The 24528-nt window shown below is 47.9% G+C and overlaps 1 long non-coding RNA gene across 1 annotated transcript; it reads left to right on the top strand.

The window, feature by feature from the left end:
* Positions 1–13417: 13417 nt before the first annotated feature.
* Positions 13418–16858, top strand: LOC141047117 (uncharacterized). The gene is made up of 2 exons (XR_012219760.1): positions 13418–15080; positions 15689–16858. It is a non-coding gene; the product is annotated as an uncharacterized lncRNA (long non-coding RNA).
* Positions 16859–24528: the final 7670 nt, after the last annotated feature.

Raw genomic sequence — 24528 nt, forward strand, 5'->3', positions numbered from 1 at the left:
GAACTGCTGGGGGCGAAACATCCGGGGGCGAAACATCCGAGGGCGAAACATCCGGGGGCGAACTGCTGGGGGCGAAACATCCGGGGGCGAACTGCTGGGGGCGAAACATCCGGGGGCGAACTGCTGGGGGCAAAATATTCGGGGGCGAAGTGTACCTGGGGGCGAACTGCTGGGGGCGAAATGCTGGGGGCGAACTGCTGGGGGCGAAACTTCCTAAAACCGTAGTCCGGTGGCTCTGGCTGACGGGATGATGTGGGATATTAGGGGTAGTAGTCCGGTGGCTCTGGCTGACGAGATGATGTGGGATATTAGGGATATTAGTCTGGTGGCTCTGGCTGATGGGATGATGTGAGATATTAGTGGTAGTAGTCCGGTAGCTCTGGCTGACGGGATGATGTGGGATATTAGGGGTAGTAGTCTGGTAGCTCTGGCTGACGGGATGATGAGGGATATTAGGGGTAGTAGTCCGTTGGCTCTGGCTGATGGGATGATGTGGGATATTAGTGGTAGTAGTCCGGTAGTTCTGGCTGACGGGATGATGAGGGATATTAGGGGTAATAGTCCGGTGGCTCTGGCTGACGGGATGATGTGGGATATTAGGGGTAGTAGTCCGGTGGCTCTGGCTGATGGGATGATGAGGGATATTAGGGGTAGTAGTCTGGTGGCTCTGGCTGATGGGATGATGTGGGATATTAGGGGTAGTAGTCCGGTGGCTCTGGCTGACGGGATGATGTGGGATATTAGGGGTAGTAGTCTGGTAGCTCTGGCTGACGGGATGATGAGGGATATTAGGGGTAGTAGTCCGTTGGCTCTGGCTGATGGGATGATGTGGGATATTAGTGGTAGTAGTCCGGTAGTTCTGGCTGACGGGATGATGAGGGATATTAGGGGTAATAGTCCGGTGGCTCTGGCTGACGGGATGATGTGGGATATTAGGGGTAGTAGTCCGGTGGCTCTGGCTGATGGGATGATGAGGGATATTAGGGGTAGTAGTCTGGTGGATCTGGCTGATGGGATGATGTGGGATATTAGGGGTAGTAGTCTGGTGGCTCTGGCTGACAGGATAATGTGGGATATTAGGGGTAGTAGTCCGGTGGCTCTGGCTGATGGGATGATGTGGGATATTAGGGGTAGTAGTCCGGTGGCTCTGGCTGATGGGATGATGTGGGATATTAGGGGTAGTAGTCCGGTGGCTCTGGCTGACGGGATGATGAGGGATATTAGGGGTAGTAGTCTGGTGGCTCTGGCTGATGGGATGATGTGGGATATTAGGGGTAGTAGTCTGGTGGCTCTGGCTGACGGGATAATGTGGGATATTAGGGGTAGTAGTCCGGTGGCTCTGGCTGATGGGATGATGTGGGATATTAGGGGTAGTAGTCCGGTGGCTCTGGCTGATGGGATGATGTGGGATATTAGTGGTAGTAGTCCGGTGGCTCTGGCTGATGGGATGATGTGGGATATTAGGGGTAGTAGTCTGGTGGCTCTGGCTGACGGGATGATATGGGATATTAGGGGTAGTAGTCCGGTGGCTCTGGCTGATGGGATGATGTGGGATATTAGGGGTAGTATTTCGGTGGCTCTGGCTGACAGGATGATGTGGGATATTAGGGGTAGTAGTCTGGTGGCTCTGGCTGATGGGACGATGTGGGATATTAGGGGTAGTAGTCCGGTGGTTCTGGCTGATGGGACGATGTGGGATATTAGTGGTAGTAGTCCGGTGGCTCTGGCTGACGGGATGATGTGGGATATTAGAGGTAGTAGTTGTCCGGTGGCTCTGGCTGACGGGATGATGTGGGATATTAGAGGTAGTAGTTGTCCGGTGGCTCTGGCTGATGGGATGATGTGGGATATTAGGGGTAGTAGTCCGGTGGCTCTGGCTGATGGGATGATGTGGGATATTAGGGGAAGTAGTCCGGTGGTTCTGGCTGATGGGACGATGTGGGATATTAGGGGTAGTAGTCCGGTGGCTCTGGCTGATGGTATGATGTGGGATATTAGCGGTAGTAGTTGTCCGGTGGCTCTGGCTGACGGGATGATGTGGGATATTAGAGGTAGTAGTTGTCCGGTGGCTCTGGCTGACGGTATGATGTGGGATATTAGCGGTAGTAGTTGTCCGGTGGCTCTGGCTGACGGGATGATGTGGGATATTAGGGGTAGTAGTCTGATGGCTCTGGTTGACGGGATGATGTGGGATTTTAGTGGTAGTAGTCCGGTGGCTCTGGCTGATGGGATGATGTGGGATATTAGGGGTAGTAGTCCGGTGGCTCTGGCTGATGGGACGATGTGGGATATTAGGGGTAGTAGTCCGGTGGTTCTGGCTGATGGGACGATGTGGGATATTAGGGGTAGTAGTCCGGTGGCTCTGGCTGATGGTATGATGTGGGATATTAGCGGTAGTAGTTGTCCGGTGGCTCTGGCTGACGGGATGATGTGGGATATTAGAGGTAGTAGTTGTCCGGTGGCTCTGGCTGACGGTATGATGTGGGATATTAGCGGTAGTAGTTGTCCGGTGGCTCTGGCTGACGGGATGATGTGGGATATTAGGGGTAGTAGTCCGGTGGCTCTGGCTGACGGGATGATGTGGGATATTAGTGGTAGTAGTCCGGTGGCTCTGGCTGATGGGATGATGTGGGATGTTAGGGGTAGTAGTCCGGTGGCTCTGGCTGACGGTATGATGTGGGATATTAGCGGTAGTATTTCGGTGGCTCTGGCTGACAGGATGATGTGGGATATTAGGGGTAGTAGTCTGGTGGCTCTGGCTGATGGGACGATGTGGGATATTAGGGGTAGTAGTCCGGTGGTTCTGGCTGATGGGACGATGTGGGATATTAGGGGTAGTAGTCCGGTGGCTCTGGCTGATGGTATGATGTGGGATATTAGCGGTAGTAGTTGTCCGGTGGCTCTGGCTGACGGGATGATGTGGGATATTAGAGGTAGTAGTTGTCCGGTGGCTCTGGCTGACGGTATGATGTGGGATATTAGCGGTAGTAGTTGTCCGGTGGCTCTGGCTGATGGGATGATGTGGGATATTAGGGGTAGTAGTCCGGTGGCTCTGGCTGACGGGATGATGTGGGATATTAGTGGTAGTAGTCCGGTGGCTCTGGCTGACGGGATGATGTGGGATATTAGAGGTAGTAGTTGTCCGGTGGCTCTGGCTGACGGTATGATGTGGGATATTAGCAGTAGTAGTTGTCCGGTGGCTCTGGCTGATGGGATGATGTGGGATATTAGGGGTAGTAGTCCGGTGGCTCTGGCTGATGGGATGATGTGGGATATTAGTGGTAGTAGTCCGGTGGCTCTGGCTGACGGGATGATGTGGGATATTAGAGGTAGTAGTTGTCCGGTGGCTCTGGCTGACGGGATGATGTGGGATATTAGGGGTAGTAGTCCGGTGGCTCTGGCTGATGGGATGATGAGGGATATTAGGGGTAGTAGTCTGGTGGATCTGGCTGATGGGATGATGTGGGATATTAGGGGTAGTAGTCTGGTGGCTCTGGCTGACAGGATAATGTGGGATATTAGGGGTAGTAGTCCGGTGGCTCTGGCTGATGGGATGATGTGGGATATTAGGGGTAGTAGTCCGGTGGCTCTGGCTGATGGGATGATGTGGGATATTAGGGGTAGTAGTCCGGTGGCTCTGGCTGACGGGATGATGAGGGATATTAGGGGTAGTAGTCTGGTGGCTCTGGCTGATGGGATGATGTGGGATATTAGGGGTAGTAGTCTGGTGGCTCTGGCTGACGGGATAATGTGGGATATTAGGGGTAGTAGTCCGGTGGCTCTGGCTGATGGGATGATGTGGGATATTAGGGGTAGTAGTCCGGTGGCTCTGGCTGATGGGATGATGTGGGATATTAGTGGTAGTAGTCCGGTGGCTCTGGCTGATGGGATGATGTGGGATATTAGGGGTAGTAGTCTGGTGGCTCTGGCTGACGGGATGATATGGGATATTAGGGGTAGTAGTCCGGTGGCTCTGGCTGATGGGATGATGTGGGATATTAGGGGTAGTATTTCGGTGGCTCTGGCTGACAGGATGATGTGGGATAATAGGGGTAGTAGTCTGGTGGCTCTGGCTGATGGGACGATGTGGGATATTAGGGGTAGTAGTCCGGTGGTTCTGGCTGATGGGACGATGTGGGATATTAGGGGTAGTAGTCCGGTGGCTCTGGCTGATGGTATGATGTGGGATATTAGCGGTAGTAGTTGTCCGGTGGCTCTGGCTGATGGGATGATGTGGGATATTAGAGGTAGTAGTTGTCCGGTGGCTCTGGCTGACGGTATGATGTGGGATATTAGCGGTAGTAGTTGTCCGGTGGCTCTGGCTGATGGGATGATGTGGGATATTAGGGGTAGTAGTCCGGTGGCTCTGGCTGACGGGATGATGTGGGATATTAGTGGTAGTAGTCCGGTGGCTCTGGCTGACGGGATGATGTGGGATATTAGAGGTAGTAGTTGTCCGGTGGCTCTGGCTGATGGGATGATGTGGGATATTAGGGGTAGTAGTCCGGTGGCTCTGGCTGATGGGATGATGTGGGATATTAGTGGTAGTAGTCCGGTGGCTCTGGCTGACGGGATGATGTGGGATATTAGAGGTAGTAGTTGTCCGGTGGCTCTGGCTGATGGGATGATGTGGGATATTAGGGGTAGTAGTCCGGTGGCTCTGGCTGATGGGATGATGTGGGATATTAGTGGTAGTAGTCCGGTGGCTCTGGCTGACGGGATGATGTGGGATATTAGAGGTAGTAGTTGTCCGGTGGCTCTGGCTGACGGGATGATGTGGGATATTAGAGGTAGTAGTTGTCCGGTGGCTTTGGCTGATGGGATGATGTGGGATATTAGGGGTAGTAGTCCGGTGGCTCTGGCTGATGGGATGATGTGGGATATTAGGGGAAGTAGTCCGGTGGTTCTGGCTGATGGGACGATGTGGGATATTAGGGGTAGTAGTCCGGTGGCTCTGGCTGATGGTATGATGTGGGATATTAGCGGTAGTAGTTGTCCGGTGGCTCTGGCTGACGGGATGATGTGGGATATTAGAGGTAGTAGTTGTCCGGTGGCTCTGGCTGACGGTATGATGTGGGATATTAGCGGTAGTAGTTGTCCGGTGGCTCTGGCTGACGGGATGATGTGGGATATTAGGGGTAGTAGTCTGATGGCTCTGGTTGACGGGATGATGTGGGATTTTAGTGGTAGTAGTCCGGTGGCTCTGGCTGATGGGATGATGTGGGATATTAGGGGTAGTAGTCCGGTGGCTCTGGCTGATGGGACGATGTGGGATATTAGGGGTAGTAGTCCGGTGGTTCTGGCTGATGGGACGATGTGGGATATTAGGGGTAGTAGTCCGGTGGCTCTGGCTGATGGTATGATGTGGGATATTAGCGGTAGTAGTTGTCCGGTGGCTCTGGCTGACGGGATGATGTGGGATATTAGAGGTAGTAGTTGTCCGGTGGCTCTGGCTGACGGTATGATGTGGGATATTAGCGGTAGTAGTTGTCCGGTGGCTCTGGCTGACGGGATGATGTGGGATATTAGGGGTAGTAGTCCGGTGGCTCTGGCTGACGGGATGATGTGGGATATTAGTGGTAGTAGTCCGGTGGCTCTGGCTGATGGGATGATGTGGGATGTTAGGGGTAGTAGTCCGGTGGCTCTGGCTGACGGTATGATGTGGGATATTAGCGGTAGTATTTCGGTGGCTCTGGCTGACAGGATGATGTGGGATATTAGGGGTAGTAGTCTGGTGGCTCTGGCTGATGGGACGATGTGGGATATTAGGGGTAGTAGTCCGGTGGTTCTGGCTGATGGGACGATGTGGGATATTAGGGGTAGTAGTCCGGTGGCTCTGGCTGATGGTATGATGTGGGATATTAGCGGTAGTAGTTGTCCGGTGGCTCTGGCTGACGGGATGATGTGGGATATTAGAGGTAGTAGTTGTCCGGTGGCTCTGGCTGACGGTATGATGTGGGATATTAGCGGTAGTAGTTGTCCGGTGGCTCTGGCTGATGGGATGATGTGGGATATTAGGGGTAGTAGTCCGGTGGCTCTGGCTGACGGGATGATGTGGGATATTAGTGGTAGTAGTCCGGTGGCTCTGGCTGACGGGATGATGTGGGATATTAGAGGTAGTAGTTGTCCGGTGGCTCTGGCTGACGGTATGATGTGGGATATTAGCGGTAGTAGTTGTCCGGTGGCTCTGGCTGATGGGATGATGTGGGATATTAGGGGTAGTAGTCCGGTGGCTCTGGCTGATGGGATGATGTGGGATATTAGTGGTAGTAGTCCGGTGGCTCTGGCTGACGGGATGATGTGGGATATTAGAGGTAGTAGTTGTCCGGTGGCTCTGGCTGACGGGATGATGTGGGATATTAGAGGTAGTAGTTGTCCGGTGGCTCTGGCTGATGGGATGATGTGGGATATTAGGGGTAGTAGTCCAGTGGCTCTGGCTGATGGGATGATGTGGGATATTAGGGGAAGTAGTCCGGTGGTTCTGGCTGATGGGACGATGTGGGATATTAGGGGTAGTAGTCCGGTGGCTCTGGCTGATGGTATGATGTGGGATATTAGCGGTAGTAGTTGTCCGGTGGCTCTGGCTGACGGGATGATGTGGGATATTAGAGGTAGTAGTTGTCCGGTGGCTCTGGCTGACGGTATGATGTGGGATATTAGCGGTAGTAGTTGTCCGGTGGCTCTGGCTGACGGGATGATGTGGGATATTAGGGGTAGTAGTCTGATGGCTCTGGTTGACGGGATGATGTGGGATTTTAGTGGTAGTAGTCCGGTGGCTCTGGCTGATGGGATGATGTGGGATATTAGGGGTAGTAGTCCAGTGGCTCTGGCTGATGGGACGATGTGGGATATTAGGGGTAGTAGTCCGGTGGTTCTGGCTGATGGGACGATGTGGGATATTAGGGGTAGTAGTCCGGTGGCTCTGGCTGATGGTATGATGTGGGATATTAGCGGTAGTAGTTGTCCGGTGGCTCTGGCTGGCGGGATGATGTGGGATATTAGAGGTAGTAGTTGTCCGGTGGCTCTGGCTGACGGTATGATGTGGGATATTAGCGGTAGTAGTTGTCCGGTGGCTCTGGCTGATGGGATGATGTGGGATATTAGGGGTAGTAGTCCGGTGGCTCTGGCTGACGGTATGATGTGGGATATTAGCGGTAGTAGTTGTCCGGTGGCTCTGGCTGACGGGATGATGTGGGATATTAGGGGTAGTAGTCCGGTGGCTCTGGCTGACGGGATGATGTGGGATATTAGTGGTAGTAGTCCGGTGGCTCTGGCTGATGGGATGATGTGGGATGTTAGGGGTAGTAGTCCGGTGGCTCTGGCTGACGGTATGATGTGGGATATTAGCGGTAGTAGTTGTCCGGTGGCTCTGGCTGACGGGATGATGTGGGATATTAGAGGTAGTAGAACGGTGGCTCTGGCTGACGGGATGACGTGGGATATTAGGCATAGTAGTCCGGCGGCTCTGGCTGACAGGATGATGTGGGATAATAGGGGTAGTAGTCCAGTGGCTCTGGCAATTGGGATGATGTGAGATATTAGTGGTAGTAGTCCAGTGGCTCTGGCTGACGGTATGATGTGCGATATTAGGGGTAGTAGTCCGGCGGCTCTGACTGACGAGATGATGTGGGATATTAGTGGGAGTAGTCCGGTGGCTCTGGCTGACGGGATGACGTGGGATATTAGGCATAGTAGTCCGGAGGCTCTGGCTGACAGGATGATGTGGGATATTAGTGGTAGTAGTCCGGTGGTTCTGGCTGATGGGACGATGTGGGATATTAGGGGTAGTAGTCCGGTGGCTCTGGCTGATGGTATGATGTGGGATATTAGCGGTAGTAGTTGTCCGGTGGCTCTGGCTGACGGGATGATGTGGGATATTAGAGGTAGTAGTTGTCCGGTGGCTCTGGCTGACGGTATGATGTGGGATATTAGCGGTAGTAGTTGTCCGGTGGCTCTGGCTGATGGGATGATGTGGGATATTAGGGGTAGTAGTCCGGTGGCTCTGGCTGACGGGATGATGTGGGATATTAGTGGTAGTAGTCCGGTGGCTCTGGCTGACGGGATGATGTGGGATATTAGAGGTAGTAGTTGTCCGGTGGCTCTGGCTGACGGTATGATGTGGGATATTAGCGGTAGTAGTTGTCCGGTGGCTCTGGCTGATGGGATGATGTGGGATATTAGGGGTAGTAGTCCGGTGGCTCTGGCTGATGGGATGATGTGGGATATTAGTGGTAGTAGTCCGGTGGCTCTGGCTGACGGGATGATGTGGGATATTAGAGGTAGTAGTTGTCCGGTGGCTCTGGCTGACGGGATGATGTGGGATATTAGAGGTAGTAGTTGTCCGGTGGCTCTGGCTGATGGGATGATGTGGGATATTAGGGGTAGTAGTCCAGTGGCTCTGGCTGATGGGATGATGTGGGATATTAGGGGAAGTAGTCCGGTGGTTCTGGCTGATGGGACGATGTGGGATATTAGGGGTAGTAGTCCGGTGGCTCTGGCTGATGGTATGATGTGGGATATTAGCGGTAGTAGTTGTCCGGTGGCTCTGGCTGACGGGATGATGTGGGATATTAGAGGTAGTAGTTGTCCGGTGGCTCTGGCTGACGGTATGATGTGGGATATTAGCGGTAGTAGTTGTCCGGTGGCTCTGGCTGACGGGATGATGTGGGATATTAGGGGTAGTAGTCTGATGGCTCTGGTTGACGGGATGATGTGGGATTTTAGTGGTAGTAGTCCGGTGGCTCTGGCTGATGGGATGATGTGGGATATTAGGGGTAGTAGTCCAGTGGCTCTGGCTGATGGGACGATGTGGGATATTAGGGGTAGTAGTCCGGTGGTTCTGGCTGATGGGACGATGTGGGATATTAGGGGTAGTAGTCCGGTGGCTCTGGCTGATGGTATGATGTGGGATATTAGCGGTAGTAGTTGTCCGGTGGCTCTGGCTGACGGGATGATGTGGGATATTAGAGGTAGTAGTTGTCCGGTGGCTCTGGCTGACGGTATGATGTGGGATATTAGCGGTAGTAGTTGTCCGGTGGCTCTGGCTGATGGGATGATGTGGGATATTAGGGGTAGTAGTCCGGTGGCTCTGGCTGACGGTATGATGTGGGATATTAGCGGTAGTAGTTGTCCGGTGGCTCTGGCTGACGGGATGATGTGGGATATTAGGGGTAGTAGTCCGGTGGCTCTGGCTGACGGGATGATGTGGGATATTAGTGGTAGTAGTCCGGTGGCTCTGGCTGATGGGATGATGTGGGATGTTAGGGGTAGTAGTCCGGTGGCTCTGGCTGACGGTATGATGTGGGATATTAGCGGTAGTAGTTGTCCGGTGGCTCTGGCTGACGGGATGATGTGGGATATTAGAGGTAGTAGAACGGTGGCTCTGGCTGACGGGATGACGTGGGATATTAGGCATAGTAGTCCGGCGGCTCTGGCTGACAGGATGATGTGGGATAATAGGGGTAGTAGTCCAGTGGCTCTGGCAATTGGGATGATGTGAGATATTAGTGGTAGTAGTCCAGTGGCTCTGGCTGACGGTATGATGTGCGATATTAGGGGTAGTAGTCCGGCGGCTCTGACTGACGAGATGATGTGGGATATTAGTGGGAGTAGTCCGGTGGCTCTGGCTGACGGGATGACGTGGGATATTAGGCATAGTAGTCCGGAGGCTCTGGCTGACAGGATGATGTGGGATATTAGTGGTAGTAGTCCGGTGGCTCTGGCTGACGGGATGATGTGAGATATTAGTGGTAGCAGTCCAGTGGCTCTGGCTGACGGTATGATGTGCGATATTAGGGGTAGTAGTCCGGCGGCTCTGACTGACGAGATGATGTGGGATATTAGTGGGAGTAGTCCGGTGGCTCTGGCTGATGGGATGATGTGGAATATTAGTGGAAGTAGTCCGGTGGCTCTGGCTGACGGGATGATGTGGGATATTAGGGGTAGTAGTCCGGTGGCTCTGGCTGACGGGATTGATAGGAACTGAAGGAGTTAAATTGTGTTCTGTCTATGTTGCATTCTCTTGTTTAAAACCTTATCTGTTCTTCGAGGAGATGTCTCAGACATCTCCCTTGTGAACCAAGGTCAAATACCTCTGCTTTTTCGCCTAAATGACTTTCTTTGTCTAAAACAAGTTGTAAAATCATTTGTACTGCGCATGTCTGTAAAATGTTTAAATTCTTTACTATAAAAGACGGAAGCCTAACTGATAAGCCAGAGGCGTCTTGGAGGCATCCTGAGTGGTATTATACAGCTGGTGTCTGTGTAGTTCTTCTCGATGGAGCTGATTTAATTAGAGACATATGATGCTTCACACCTAAGAACATCGGTCCTTCAGATGAAAGAGTAATCTGAGGGATCCCGACAGTTTCCTGGCGCCCGAAACAGGGACCTGATATAGGCACCTCTCCAAGACTACCCGATCTACAGACCACTCCAGTTACTGATGAAATTGTGAACAGCAGACCTAAACACCTGGCCAGGTAAGAGATCAATTTTTCTCTTCTCTGCTCTTCATAAACTATCATTATAACTAAGGTCCGTATAAAGGGGAATCTAGTAGAGGAGGGGGCCGTAAAATCAGGTCCATATAAGAACTCTGAGGAAATCGGGTGTGACACGCATATGTAATTTCTGCTCGAATGAGAGGTTACTGTAGGTTCTGTCTGTGCACAGCTATTTTTAGAAAAAGAGCTGATGCAAATCAAAATGGGAGAGGTCTGACATTATGGAATATAAGGCTGGGTGAACAGTTCATACTGCGCAGCCCGGACGGACAAGTTTTTCACAATAGACGGTTCCGCACTAGGAATAGAGGAGGTTGTTGAATGGCTACTTTGATTTGAAAGGTTGTGGAAAGTAGACAAATAAGCTGCACAGTAGGTATTCGTTCAAAGAGTGGTGATATTGCCTAACTGGGTCATTTGACAGCGTCCTTTCGGGGAGGTCACCGCCTAAGCTTAAATCAACACCCTTTACGAATAAACCTTGTGACAGATAAGAGTGTGACCGAATGAGCACAGGACCGTGAAATGAGCCTGTGACAGGATATGACTGAAGAACCCCAGTAGATGGACACTTTATTTACAATCCTGTGTGTTGTGGGAGTATTTCTGTTTGGATGCTACATAGCATATAAGTACACGAAACACGTAGTACACCGAGGAACAGACACTCCATTTAGCCTGTTAGCACCTTAGGAAGAAGGTAACGAGGTATAGTAGAGCCTAGTCTTGAGCTTACCCAATACACCACCTAAGGCAGGGGACTAACAGGAAGACAACAAGAGAGACAGGATAAGAATAAAAGATAAGATGGGGAACAGTCAGGGAAAGATACCTGAAGAAGGAAATCGGTTATGTGATATAATTGAGGATAGATATGGAAGTAGTGCAGCAAAGAACCTGGAAAAAGTATTAATCAAATCCAAAGTGCAAGATAGGCAGGCTGTGTGAATCCTTGTATATATGTCTATGAGAACCTCTGAATAAGATGAAAGATGAGTAATTGAGTAAAAAAAAATCAGTGAATGAGCACGTATGAATGAATCATCACACATCATTTTTGTGTCAAGAGATTTGTGACCTTTCTAGTTGTGGTGGAATCCCGGACAGATGCGTTATAGATATTTCAAATCTACATCTGAGACTGAATGAATTGAGTAATGATATAGTTCGTGTTATATGTGGCATTACATTGTAAAGTTTCCTGAATGCATTTGGCCAGAAAAAGGGCAAGGCATGGTTAATCTCATTATACAGTTATCTGCCCTTACAGTGAAATCCCGTGATTTTGAGTTTCTTTGTAGAAATTGATTTTGATAAGTCTAAAGAACTACAGAATTCTGTGAAGGACGACGCTGCATTCTGATGGGAGGGGGGAATGATACCGCTGCGTAGTTTTTCTTCTCCCTTCGCTCTTATCTCTGCTGAGTGTGAGCTGTGCTCAAAATTCTCTGTAATTCTATCCGTAAGGTACACGCTGAAAGATTTGTGCATTTTAAAGCAACAGTACTTAATTGAAGATTGGAAGTTAAAAGTAAGATTTGGTGCCTAATTTAGAAGGGAATTGTAAGTGATTGCTTGGTCATTAATGTGTTTGAACCTGCTTCTAGTTGTGTGATTGATTTGTATAGCAAATTGTGTCAAATTACAAGAGACAGAGAAGGAAGGAAGCAGTAAAACAAGTGGGACAAACATTGAAAAAGGCAAAAATACCAGAGTGTGAATGTTTGGATGTACAAAAAGGCACAGACAAGGGAAGAAAATAGCAAGTGAATAAATGATGCTTGAGAATGTGCAGCAGTATGGAAGGTGTATTATGAATGTTTGATTGACAAAGTGTAACCAGAGACCCAGACAAAACAGATGGACTTGTAAACACTGTGGTCAGACTCAGACAAACCCAGACTGAATAGCTACTTGTGTGACCTGTGCTACTGACCTAAGAGAATTGCACTAAATCCTATCCAGACAAGATCATAAGAAGCTGACATAATAGTGTGGATAGTGGGTAGTGGGGACATTGGCCCTTGAGGAGTAAGCTGACAGTAGACATCAGACGGCCAACCCCATCAGGACCTAGAAGTGTGACTAGAATAAGAAAGATACAGGTGTATTATCCCTGGAGCCCCTCTGACCAGCTAGCTTTGCTGAAGCAGCTGCCTGCCCCTGAAGACCAACCATTCCCGTTTTACAGACACATAAAGGAAGTACAGCAGACATATAAGTGTACCTGGGCAGACCTAGAGAGGTTGGTGAGTTTAAAGGCAGGTGACGCACTAGATCATATAATTAAGACACACAGATGTGACAAAGAATCAGGCTTGGGGCATGGATGATAAATCTGCACGATCTGGGGAGACATACTGTGAGTCACTAAGACAATGGGCTGCAGTGGAACAATCAGAGCAGTCTGTACTCCTGACTAATGTGACACAGCAAAGAGGAGAGAGAGTAGAGATATACCTTGGACGGTTACAGCTGAAATGGGCAGACATGGGGTACATTTGCATAAACCCACTTGATGTTAGAATACTGGTGAATGCATTCATTGACGGTATGAACAAAGACTTACGAGACGCAGTACAGACAGCCAGACCTGAATGGAGACATGTAGATCCGAAAGACCTCCTTAAGGTAGCTAAAGAAATTGAGCAAACAAGGATAATAAAACGACCTGTCATGTATGCTGGAGCACAAGGAAAAAAGTGGAGACGTAATAGGAAAGGCATGTGAGATGACACTGACGATCCATGCCATACTCCTACAAGTTCAACCAAAACATCTGTCTATGGCCAGACAGCTCTGACTTGAGTGTGCTCTACTAATTCCTGAGTATGTCACTCCTCAAAAGATGTAACGTTCTGAATCCAGCCACCCTCCTGCCTGTGGATTCAGAAAAGGGGGAATTGGTGACCGTATTGGCAAGTGAGGAAGGATACTTTGACATGACGCATGAACATGTCTGCATAGAACTGATGAGTCAGGAGACAGTTGGGTTTGCACACATTCATGAAAAACCTGTTCCTAATGCAGACTTTGAGTTTCTTTTTTGTAGATGGCCCCAGATACCACCAGGATGGACGATTCTACACTGGATATGCAGTAGTATCCTCACATGAGGTAATCCGAGCGGAACCACTCTCTCCTCACATGTCGGCGCAGGAGGCAGAGTTGAAGGCACTCACTGAGGCGTGTAGAGCCGCTGCAGGTAAAGTCGCTAATATTTTCACAGATTCGAAGCCCATTAAAAATGCAGAGCTGGTGAAACAATTGATGGAGGCATTGATGTTACCAGTCCAGGTTGGCATTGTCAAGGTAAAAGCACACACAAAGGTGACTCCGTGGAGGTAGAGGGCAATAGAAGGGCGAACGAGGCTGCTAAAATAGCACAAGGCGGCCTAGAGAGAGCAGTGGACGGTGGCGGGGAGTCAGCGTATTCCAGCCACATTGGGTCTAGATGTCCTGAAATCCCTCCAGCAAAAGGCTGCCCAAACAGAGAAGGTACACCGGGGGAGACTGGGAGCTGAGCTGAACTCAAATGGAGTATGGGAGAATAAGGATAAGATGTGCCCACCAAAGTCCCTGTTCCCAATCATGGCGCAAGCAGCACATGGCCCCAATCACACCTCAAAAAGTCACATGTGTGCCATGGTAGATGCCTTCTGGATCGCTCCTGGTTTCAGTTACGCAGCCGCGAAACTTGTACAATCATGCCTCATCTGTGCACAGCACAACCCAGGTAAAACAGTAAAAGTCCCTAAGAAAGCGACACCTAGGCCTCTCTACCCGTTTCAGAGACGGCAGATTGACGACATACAGCTACCAAGGTAGGAGTGTATGCAAATATCCTAGTATGTGTAGATCTCTTCTCTGGATGGCCAGAGGCCTACCTGGTGAAAACGGCTACAGCTCGAGCCACTGCAAAGAAACTGGTGATGGAACTAATACCACGATTCGGTGTCCCTGAAACAATTGAATCAGACAGAGGTACACACTTTACTGCTGAGGTAATGCAAAATGTCATGCAAATGATAGGTGTAGAACAGGCATTTCATACACCCTACCACCCACAGAGTTCAGGGAAGGTAGAAAGAATGAAAGGGACACTGAAATTGAAAATACAGAAAACCATGGAGCAGACCCATAGACCATGGCCAGAGTGTCTCCCATTAGCATTATTCTCAGTAAGGTACACACCCACGGGGAAAACTAAACTGTCACCCTTCGAGATACTGTTTGGAAGACCACCAAACACAGGGTTGTACTACCCACAGGTCTTAACACTCAATGTGGATAATTTGACAAGTTATGTAATCCAGTTGCAAAAGCATTTAACTCAAATGCATTCTCTAGTTTTCTCTTCCACTCCAGATCCAGATACTGTGGAAGGAATCACTGTCTACAACCTGGTGATTACGTATATGTCAAGAAACACTCCAGAAAGACCCTTGAACCCCGATATCAAGGACCTTACCAAGTACTCCTAACAACGCCTACTTCTGTTAAGTTGGAAGGAAGACCAACCTGGATCCACGCATCGCATTGCAAACTAGCCACAGGAGTTAACAAAGCATAAGAGTGCATAATGTTTTGGTTTGGTTTTGTTGCATTATCTGTAATAATGGTAGCTGCGTGGGACAATCTAAATTCTCCAATGTCCTTGAATAATAAGTTTATACAACATCATGAAAAAATACTAAATGATTGGTCAAAAGACACTCAGTCTCCAGCAGATTGCTGGATCTGCACACATTCACCAATATCGGCCACTAGTATTCCGTTCCTTGTTATTCCTGTGCCACCCGAGGAATTATTTGCCTGGACCAGTTGTTCTGATACACTCGCTAATAATGCCACAAATAATGTGAAGTTATGGAACACAACTGTCGGTATACCTATTGTGGGATGGGTAGGATACCCTTGGTGGCAGGGTAATCTTTCAGGAAGTAATACATACCTTCAATATCTGGCATATAAAGGGGGGGCTTGGGTACCCAGGAATAGAACTCGATTAACCTACCTGGGGCAAATTCCAATGTATGGCCTACAAGTTAGTTTTAATGTAACTTCCCACTCTACTGATGCCTTCAAACCAATACTGCTAGAAAGAAGGTTGCATAATACGGCCTGGGAGTATTCCAATTTATTTCCCCAGGGCAATAATGAAACTTGTTTTAATATTTCAGGTAATATACCTTGCAACGAGTCATCTGGATATGAGAAAGGAACTCCCACCTGTGGAAATCCCGATGTAGGGTAGTGTAGCCCTTTAGGACAACTTCCAAATTGGTGTATGCTTCAGAATGTATCTGCGTTCATAGATTTAGTTCATAGACTGGTATTACAACATTCAGCCCTATGGGACCTACCTAGTGACATGTTCTGGGTATGTGGAGACAATGCATATAAATGGTTGCCAGTAGGGGTAAAAGGTGCTTGTACTCTGGGTCGTTTGACTCCAGCTACCTTTGTTATTCCGAATGACCAGTTGAATACTCAGAGCATACCTAAACACACGTTGTACAAAAGAGCTGCTGACAATACACCTCGCCTCTCTGGGAGACCACATATAGTGCAGATGAGTGTGGCCAATAAAATTGTCAGCTCTATTTTTATTTATCCTATGATTACTCAAATGTGGGATAAATTAGTCAGGGCTACAGATTACTTAGATGACCAAATATGGGATATATTGGATATATTGAACACCACCGTTGCTGTCCAAAATCATTGTTGTTTGTATCTTTGTAATATATGTGCTATTGAAACTTGTTTTTTGGTGTATCTCTGTATGCAAGAAAAGATGTAGAAATAGATAAGGAAGTTTGACTGTAAACAACAAGAATTTAACTATTATTCCTTTGAGTCCTAGATTGACATCTCATTTCTGGCATGAAGGAGCGTACTCTTGCAATGATGGACGTGGCTTCAGTATCTGGGGGATGGAGAAGGTAGAAGACCTGTCTCCCTTGGGCAACCCGTCGGCCTGGGATAGTACCTGGTGAACGAGCCACTATCCGCTGTTGTTGCAGGATCCAGTGTTCCAGATTGTGGAAAATGAAGATGTCAAAGGGGGGAATGATAGGAACTGAAGGAGTTAAATTGAGTTCTGTCTATGTTGCATTCTCTTGTTTAAAACCTTATCTGTTCTTCGAGGAGATGTCTCAGACATCTCCCTTGTGAACCAAGGTCAAATACCTCTGCTTTTTCGCCTAAATGACTTTCTTTGTCTAAAACAAGTTGTAAAATCATTTGTACTGCGCATGTCTGTAAAATGTTTAAATTCTTTACTATAAAAGACGGAAGCCTAACTGATAAGCCAGAGGCGTCTTGGAGGCATCCTGAGTGGTATTATACAGCTGGTGTCTGTGTAGTTCTTCTCGATGGAGCTGATTTAATTAGAGACATATGATGCTTCACACCTAAGAACATCGGTCCTTCAGATGAAAGAGTAATCTGAGGGATCCCGACAGGATGATGTGGGATATTAGGGGTAGTAGTCCGGTGGTTCTGGCTGACGGGATGATGTGGGATATTAGGGGTAGTAGTCTGGTGGCTCTGGCTGACGGTATGATGTGCGATATTAGGGGTAGTAGTCCGGTGGCTCTGGCTGACGGGATGATGTGGGATATTAGTGGGGGTAGTCCGGTGGCTCTGGCTGACGGGATGATGTGGGATATTAGGAGTAGTAGTCCGGTGGCTCTGGCTGATGCGATGATGTGGGATATTAGTGGTAGTAGTCCGGTGGCTCTGGCTGACGGAATGATGTGGGATATTAGGGGTAGTAGTCCGGTGGCTCTGGCTGATGGGACGATGTGGGATATTAGGGGTAGTAGTCCGGTGGCTCTGGCTGACGGTATGATGTGGGATATTAGCGGTAGTAGTTGTCCGGTGGCTCTGGCTGACGGGATGATGTGGGATATTAGAGGTAGTAGAACGGTGGCTCTGGCTGACGGGATGACGTGGGATATTAGGGATAATAGTCCGGTGGCTCTGGCTGACGGGAAGATGTGGGATATTAGGCATAGTAGTCCGACGGCTCTGGCTGACAGGATGATGTGGGATATTAGGGATAGTAGTCCAGTGGCTCTGGCTGATGGGATGATGTGGGATATTAGTGGGAGTAGTCCGGTGGCTCTGGCTGATGGGATGATGTGGGATATTAGGGGTAGTAGTCCGGTGGCTCTGGCTGACGGGATGATGTGGGATATTAGTGGGAGTAGTCCGGTGGCTCTGGCTGATGGGATGATGTGGGATATTAGTGGTAGTAGTCTGGTGGCTCTGGCTGACGGGATGATGTGAGATATTAGGGGTAGTAGTCCGGTGGCTTTGGCTGATGGGATGATGTGGGATATTAGGGGTAGTAGTCCGGTGGCTCTGGCTGACGGGATGATGTGGGATATTAGGGGTAGTAGTCTGATGGCTCTGGCTGACGGGATGATGTGGGATATTAGTGGTAGTAGTCCGGTGGCTCTGGCTGACGGGATGATGTGGGATATTAGGGGTAGTAGTCCGGTGGCTCTGGCTGATGGGATGATGTGGGATATTAGTGGTAGTAGAACGGTGGCTCTGGCTGACGGGATGACGTGGAATATTAGGGATAGTAGTCCGGTGGCTCTGGCTGACGGGATGATGTGGGATATTAGGCATAGTAGTCCGGCGGCTCTGGCTGACAGGATGATGTGGGATATTAGGGGTAGTAGTCCAGTGGCTCTGGCTGATGGGATGATGTGGGATATTAGTGGTAGTAGTCTGGTGGCTCTGGCTGACGGGATGATGTGAGATATTAGGGGTAGTAGTCCGGTGGCTCTGGCTGACGGGATGATGTGGGATATTAGGGGTAGTAGTCAGGTGGCTCTGGCTGACGGGATGATGTGGGATATTAGGGGTAGTAGTCCGGTGGCTCTGGCTGACGGGATGATGTGGGATATTAGTGGTAGTAGTCCGGTGGCTCTGGCTGACGGGATGATGTGGGATATTAGGGGTAGTAGTCCGGTGGCTCTGGCTGATGGGATGATGTGGGATATTAGTGGGAGTAGTCCGGTGGCTCTGGCTGACGGGATGATGTGGGATATTAGGGGTAGTAGTCCGGTGGCTCTGGCTGACGGGATGATGTGGGATATTAGGGGTAGTAGTCCGGTGGCCCTGGCTGACGGGATGATGTGGGATATTAGTGGTAGTAGTCTGGTGGCTCTGGCTGACAGGATGATGTGGGATATTAGGGGTAGTAGTCCGGTGGCTCTGGCTGATGGGATGATGTGGGACATTAGGGGTAGTAGTCCGGTGGCTCTGGCTGACGGGATGATGTGGGATATTAGGGGTAGTAGTCCGATGGCTCTGGCTGACGGGATGATGTGGGATATTAGGGGTAGTAGTCCGGTGGCTCTGGCTGATGGGATGATGTGGGATATTAGGGGTAGTAGTCCGGTGGCTCTGGCTGATGGGATGATGTGGGATATTAGGGGTAGTAGTCCGGTGGCTCTGGCTGACGGGATGATGTGGGATATTAGGGGTAGTAGTCCGGTGGCTCTGGCTGACGGGATGATGTGAGATATTAGGGGTAGTAGTCCGGTGGCTCTGGTTGACGGGATGATGTGGGATATTAGGGGTTAGGATTAGATACGCAGCTCAGCAGTCAGTATCACACAGGATAGGATTAGATACACAGCTCAGCAGTCAGTATCACACAGGATAGGATTAGATACACGGCTCAGCAGTCAGTATCACACAGGAAGGGATTAGATACACAGCTCAGCAGTCAGTATCACACAGGATAGGATTAGATACAGAGCTCAACAGTCAGTATCACACAGGAGAGGATTAGACACATGGCTCAGCAGTCAGTATCACACAGGATAGGATTAGATACACAGCTCAGCAGTCAGTATCACACAGGAGAGGATTAGATACACAGCTCAGCAGTCAGTATCACACAGGATAGGATTAGATACACGGCTCAGCAGTCAGTATCACACAGGAGAGGATTAGATACACAGCTCAGCAGTCAGTATCACACAGGATAGGATTAGACACACGGCTCAGCAGACAGTATCACACAGGATAGGATTAGATGCACGGCTCAGCACAGTATCACACAGGATAGGATTAGATGCACAGCTCAGCAGTCAGTATCACACAGAATAGGATTAGACACACGGCTCAGCAGACAGTATCACACAGGATAGGATTAGATACACGGCTCAGCAGTCAGTATCACACAGGATAGGATTAGATGCACGGCTCAGCACACAGTATCACACAGGATAGGATTAGATGCACGGCTCAGCACACAGTATCACACAGGAGAGGATTAGATACACGGCTCAGCAGTCAGTATCACACAGGATAGGATTAGATGCACGGCTCAGCACACAGTATCACACAGGATAGGATTAGATACACGGCTCAGCAGTCAGTATCACACAGGATAGGATTAGATACACGGCTCTGCAGTCAGTATCACACAGGAGAGGATTAGATACATGGCTCAGCAGTCAGTATCACACAAGATAGGATTAGACACATGGCTCAGCAGTCAGTATCACACAGGATAGGATTAGATGCACGGCTCAGCAGTCAGTATCACACAGGATAGGATTAGATGCACGGCTCAGCAGTTAGTATCACACAGGATAGGATTAGATACACAGCTCAGCAGTCAGTATCACACAGGATAGGATTAGATACACGGCTCTGCAGTCAGTATCACACAGGAGAGGATTAGATACATGGCTCAGCAGTCAGTATCACACAAGATAGGATTAGACACATGGCTCAGCAGTCAGTATCACACAGGATAGGATTAGATACACGGCTCAGCAGTCAGTATCACACAGGATAGGATTAGATGCACGGCTCAGCAGTCAGTATCACACAGGATAGGATTAGATACACAGCTCAGCAGTCAGTATCACACAGGATAGGATTAGATACACAGCTCAGCAGTCAGTATCACACAGGATAGGATTAGATACACAGCTCAGCAGTCAGTATCACACAGGATAGGATTAGATACACGGCTCAGCAGTCAGTATCACACAGGATAGGATTAGATACACGGCTCAGCAGTCCGTATCACACAGGATAGGATTAGATGCACGGCTCAGCAGTCAGTATCACACAGGATAGGATTAGATACACAGCTCAGCAGTCAGTATCACACAGGATAGGATTAGATACACGGCTCAGCAGTCAGTATCACACAGGATAGGATTAGATACACGGCTCAGCAGTCAGTATCACACAGGATAGGATTAGATGCACGGTTTTTATGTGTAATATAATCAATATAATGTGTTATAACTAACCACAGTTGGTTACTATGCTCGGGCAGCGCCGGGCTCTTCAGCTAGTACTCAATAAATATGGTGCACTTAATCTCCTTTGCACCTTTAGGCTGTGCCCACGTTGCGTTTTTGAAGTGTTGTTGCCGGATCAGACACTTCACAAACACTTAAAATAAGCATCCCATTCATTTTAATGCATTTTGGCCTTTTTGTGCCAATTGATGCATTTTTTTCCGCATAGGAAACGCTTAGCGGCTAAAAACGGAGCATGCACATTATTTTCCACATAAGTCCGCGTTTTTAGCCATTTCCTGAGTCCAGAAGACGCGCGGAAAAAACTGCATCAAAAACGTGCGTTTTCTGGGAAGGAGTCCAGTTTTGTGTCAGGTTTTAAATGCTAATGTGGGCACACAGCCTGATACTGACACTGTCTTAGGATACATGTTACTGTATGATGGCACTTCTGCACATAGCCACTAGGTGGAGCTACATTTGCATGAATTTTTATATCTACACATGGTTTACACAAATTATATTTTCTTGTGGTAACGCTATACTATTTACCATTAGAAGCTGAGTATTTCTGTAATTGTATGTATACTGTACATGATTGATTACCACTTCTGTCTCTGTAAAAACAATCTCCTTTCTGACATTGGGTGTAAATGTACTTCCTTCCTTCGATGTGGGCTCCGGCGGTGAGCCGACATCTTTTCCGGCACATGTCAGCTCTTTTGAACAGCTGCCATTTGCCCCTAACAGCCTCTGACAGCGGCACTTCCAGCAAGATTTCCGGAAATGCCGCCCATCGGTGACCCCATCACATGATCATGGGTCACCGATGGGTTGGCATGATAACCAGAGGTCTCCAGCAGACCACTATGCTTGTCACTGCTGGAATGCTGTGTGCGCCGCCCGCTAGCCAAAACCACATGGATCAGAGATCGTCCTGCTGAACTCCCGCTCTACTTTTAACATGTTCAAAACGCTACTCAGACAATACAGGGTGAGGGTAAAACAGTGTGGGCAATGCTTTACTGTACAACAAAACAAGCAGATAACACATAGAACAGTCCCAGGAAAATACCCAAGATGGGGCACATTACAGAGTCTCATGCTTCTGCTGACTCGCTGCGATAATGGCAGCTGTGACTTCAGATCTTCCAGGGTCGCTACTCCACCTGTGGCACACACAGCGAGGAGGTAATGACAAGCGTAGGAAGATGACAGTCCATACAAGGCCAGTTGATCCGAGGATCACAACCTGGCTTCATCTTCCAGGGTCAACTACTCCACCTGTGGCATGCACACAGAGACGAGGTAACAACAAGTGTAGGAAGATGACAGTCCATTGAGTCCATACAAGGTGCAAAGCCACTTGATCTAAAGATCACAATCTGGCTTCTCCGAACATATCCATGGTTCAGTGATGGTGAATGGAGCAGATCTGTATTCTTCCAACCGAGGCTGAAAACCCCTAGGTTGTTTCCCATAGAATGATAGATCCGTGTCCCTTGTGATGATGTTGTGGCTGCTGTCCTGTCTCTTGTCCTTTGGATGTATAGATGTCTTGGCAGAATCTCTCTGGCTGTTTCTCTCTCAGTCTCTTTATACAGAGGCATGTAACCTATTTTTAGACTTAAAAAGTGTCCCTCATTCAGTATTTACATAAAGGGTAAGAATGGAGATGAGATTATTGCATTACTTGATTATTTAAGCTATTTGCATAGTTTTTCCCTCTCTGCTTTATAAGTCAACAAACTGGCTCCATAACACAAGGCATAATTAGCATATCAGCAAACATCACTAGTGATCAAGGATAAGCGCACAATAAAAGTCAATATTACCGGCTTACACAAGCAAAAGTCTGTTTTGTTGACCAACCAGAAATCAACACTTAAATTTAAAGCCAACATACAGATAACATTCTATTATTCTTCATTTGCTAAAAAATAGTCATCTGGTTAATTAAGATACAATGCTGTATGTCTTCACAATGCCAAAAGTAAAAAAGTTTTTAAAAATATTAAAAGAATATAAAAGTTCAAATCACCCCCCTTTCAAAATAAAACAATTAAAAAAATCAAACATACACATATTTGTTATAGCGGCGTTCAGAATCGCCCGATCTATCAATATAAAAAAGAATTAACCCGATCGCTAAATGGCGTAATGAGAAAAAAGGTCAAAACGCCAGAATTACTTTTCTTGGTCACAACAACATTAAAATTCAGTAAAGGACGACCAAAAGATCGTATCTGCACCAAAATGGTATCCATTAAAAAATTCAGCTTGACACGAAAAATAAGCCTTCACCCAACCCGAGATCATGAAAAATGGAGAAGCGATGGATATCGGAAAATGGCGCAATTCTTTCATACTTTACCTAATAAAGAGGAGTTATTTTTACTGATACAGCGGGTATGGAAAGTATTCAGACCCCTTTACATTTTTCACTCTTTGTTTCATTGCAGCCATTTGGTAAATTCAAAATCATACTATCTATTCCTGACACTGGAGTGGCTTATAAACTTCCAAAGTATCGCTTGAATATAGGTCAATATTAAAGTCTCTTGATGAGTCGCCTTTGGTGAGGACGATGAAACCCATACAAATGAAAGGCTTGGAGAGTGAGTGTGTATACGTCACCTCACCCTATATACTGAGATGTGGGGTACATGTTTTTTCTATTAGTCACCTTCTGACTAATCTTCAAGGGGTGAATTATGGGTATAGCTTTATATTTGGAATTAATAAGGTTTAGTTTTATCCTTTTGTCAGCAAACATGAGGAATGACAAGAGACAACCCATTTAAGAAGATTCAATTTTGGTTAAAACTATTCCAACACTATGAATATAAAAAAAGTCTTCTCCCCTATGTGACGTCTCTGATGTTTATTAACTGTTGATTTCCAAGTAAAATATTTCCCACATTAAGAAAATGAAAATGGCTTCTCCTCTGTGTGACTGCTCTGATGGTGATCAAGAAGCGCTTTCTGGTTAAAAAATTTCCCACATTAACAGGAAAAAGGCTTCTCCTCTGTGTGGGTTCTCTGGTGCTGAACATAATTTGATTTCCTGCTAAAACATTTCCCACATTCTGAACATGAAAAAGGCTTCTCTCCTGTGTGAGTTCTTTGGTGTTCATCAAGATTACCTTTCTGGTTAAAACATTTCCCACATTCTAAACATGAAAAAGGCTTCTCCCCTGTGTGGATTCTCTGGTGCTTAACAGAATCTGATTTACTGTTAAAACATTTCCCACATTCTAAACATGAAAAAGGCTTCTCTCCTGTGTGAGTTCTATGGTGTTCATCAAGACTCCCTTTCTGGTTAAAACATTTCCCACATTCTAAACATGAAAAAGGCTTCTCCCCTGTGTGGATTCTCTGGTGCTTAACACAATCTGATTTACTGTTAAAACATTTCCCACATTCTAAACATGAAAAAGGCTTCTCTCCTGTGTGAGTTCTCTGGTGCTTAACACAATCTGATTTCCTGCTAAAACATTTCCCACATTCTGAACATGAAAAAGGCTTCTCCCCTGTGTGAGTTCTATGGTGTTTATCCAGACTCCCTTTCTGGTTAAAACATTTCCCACATTCTAAACATGAAAAAGGCTTCTCTCCTGTGTGGATTCTCTGGTGCGTAACACAATCTGATTTATTGTTAAAACATTTCCCACATTCTGAACATGAAAAAGGCTTCTCTCCTGTGTGAGTTCTTTGGTGTTCATCAA

The sequence above is a fragment of the Dendrobates tinctorius genome, unplaced genomic scaffold, assembly GCF_039654945.1.
Source record: "Dendrobates tinctorius isolate UK_male_01 unplaced genomic scaffold, ASM3965494v1 ptg000126l, whole genome shotgun sequence".
Lineage (NCBI taxonomy): Eukaryota > Metazoa > Chordata > Amphibia > Anura > Dendrobatidae > Dendrobates > Dendrobates tinctorius.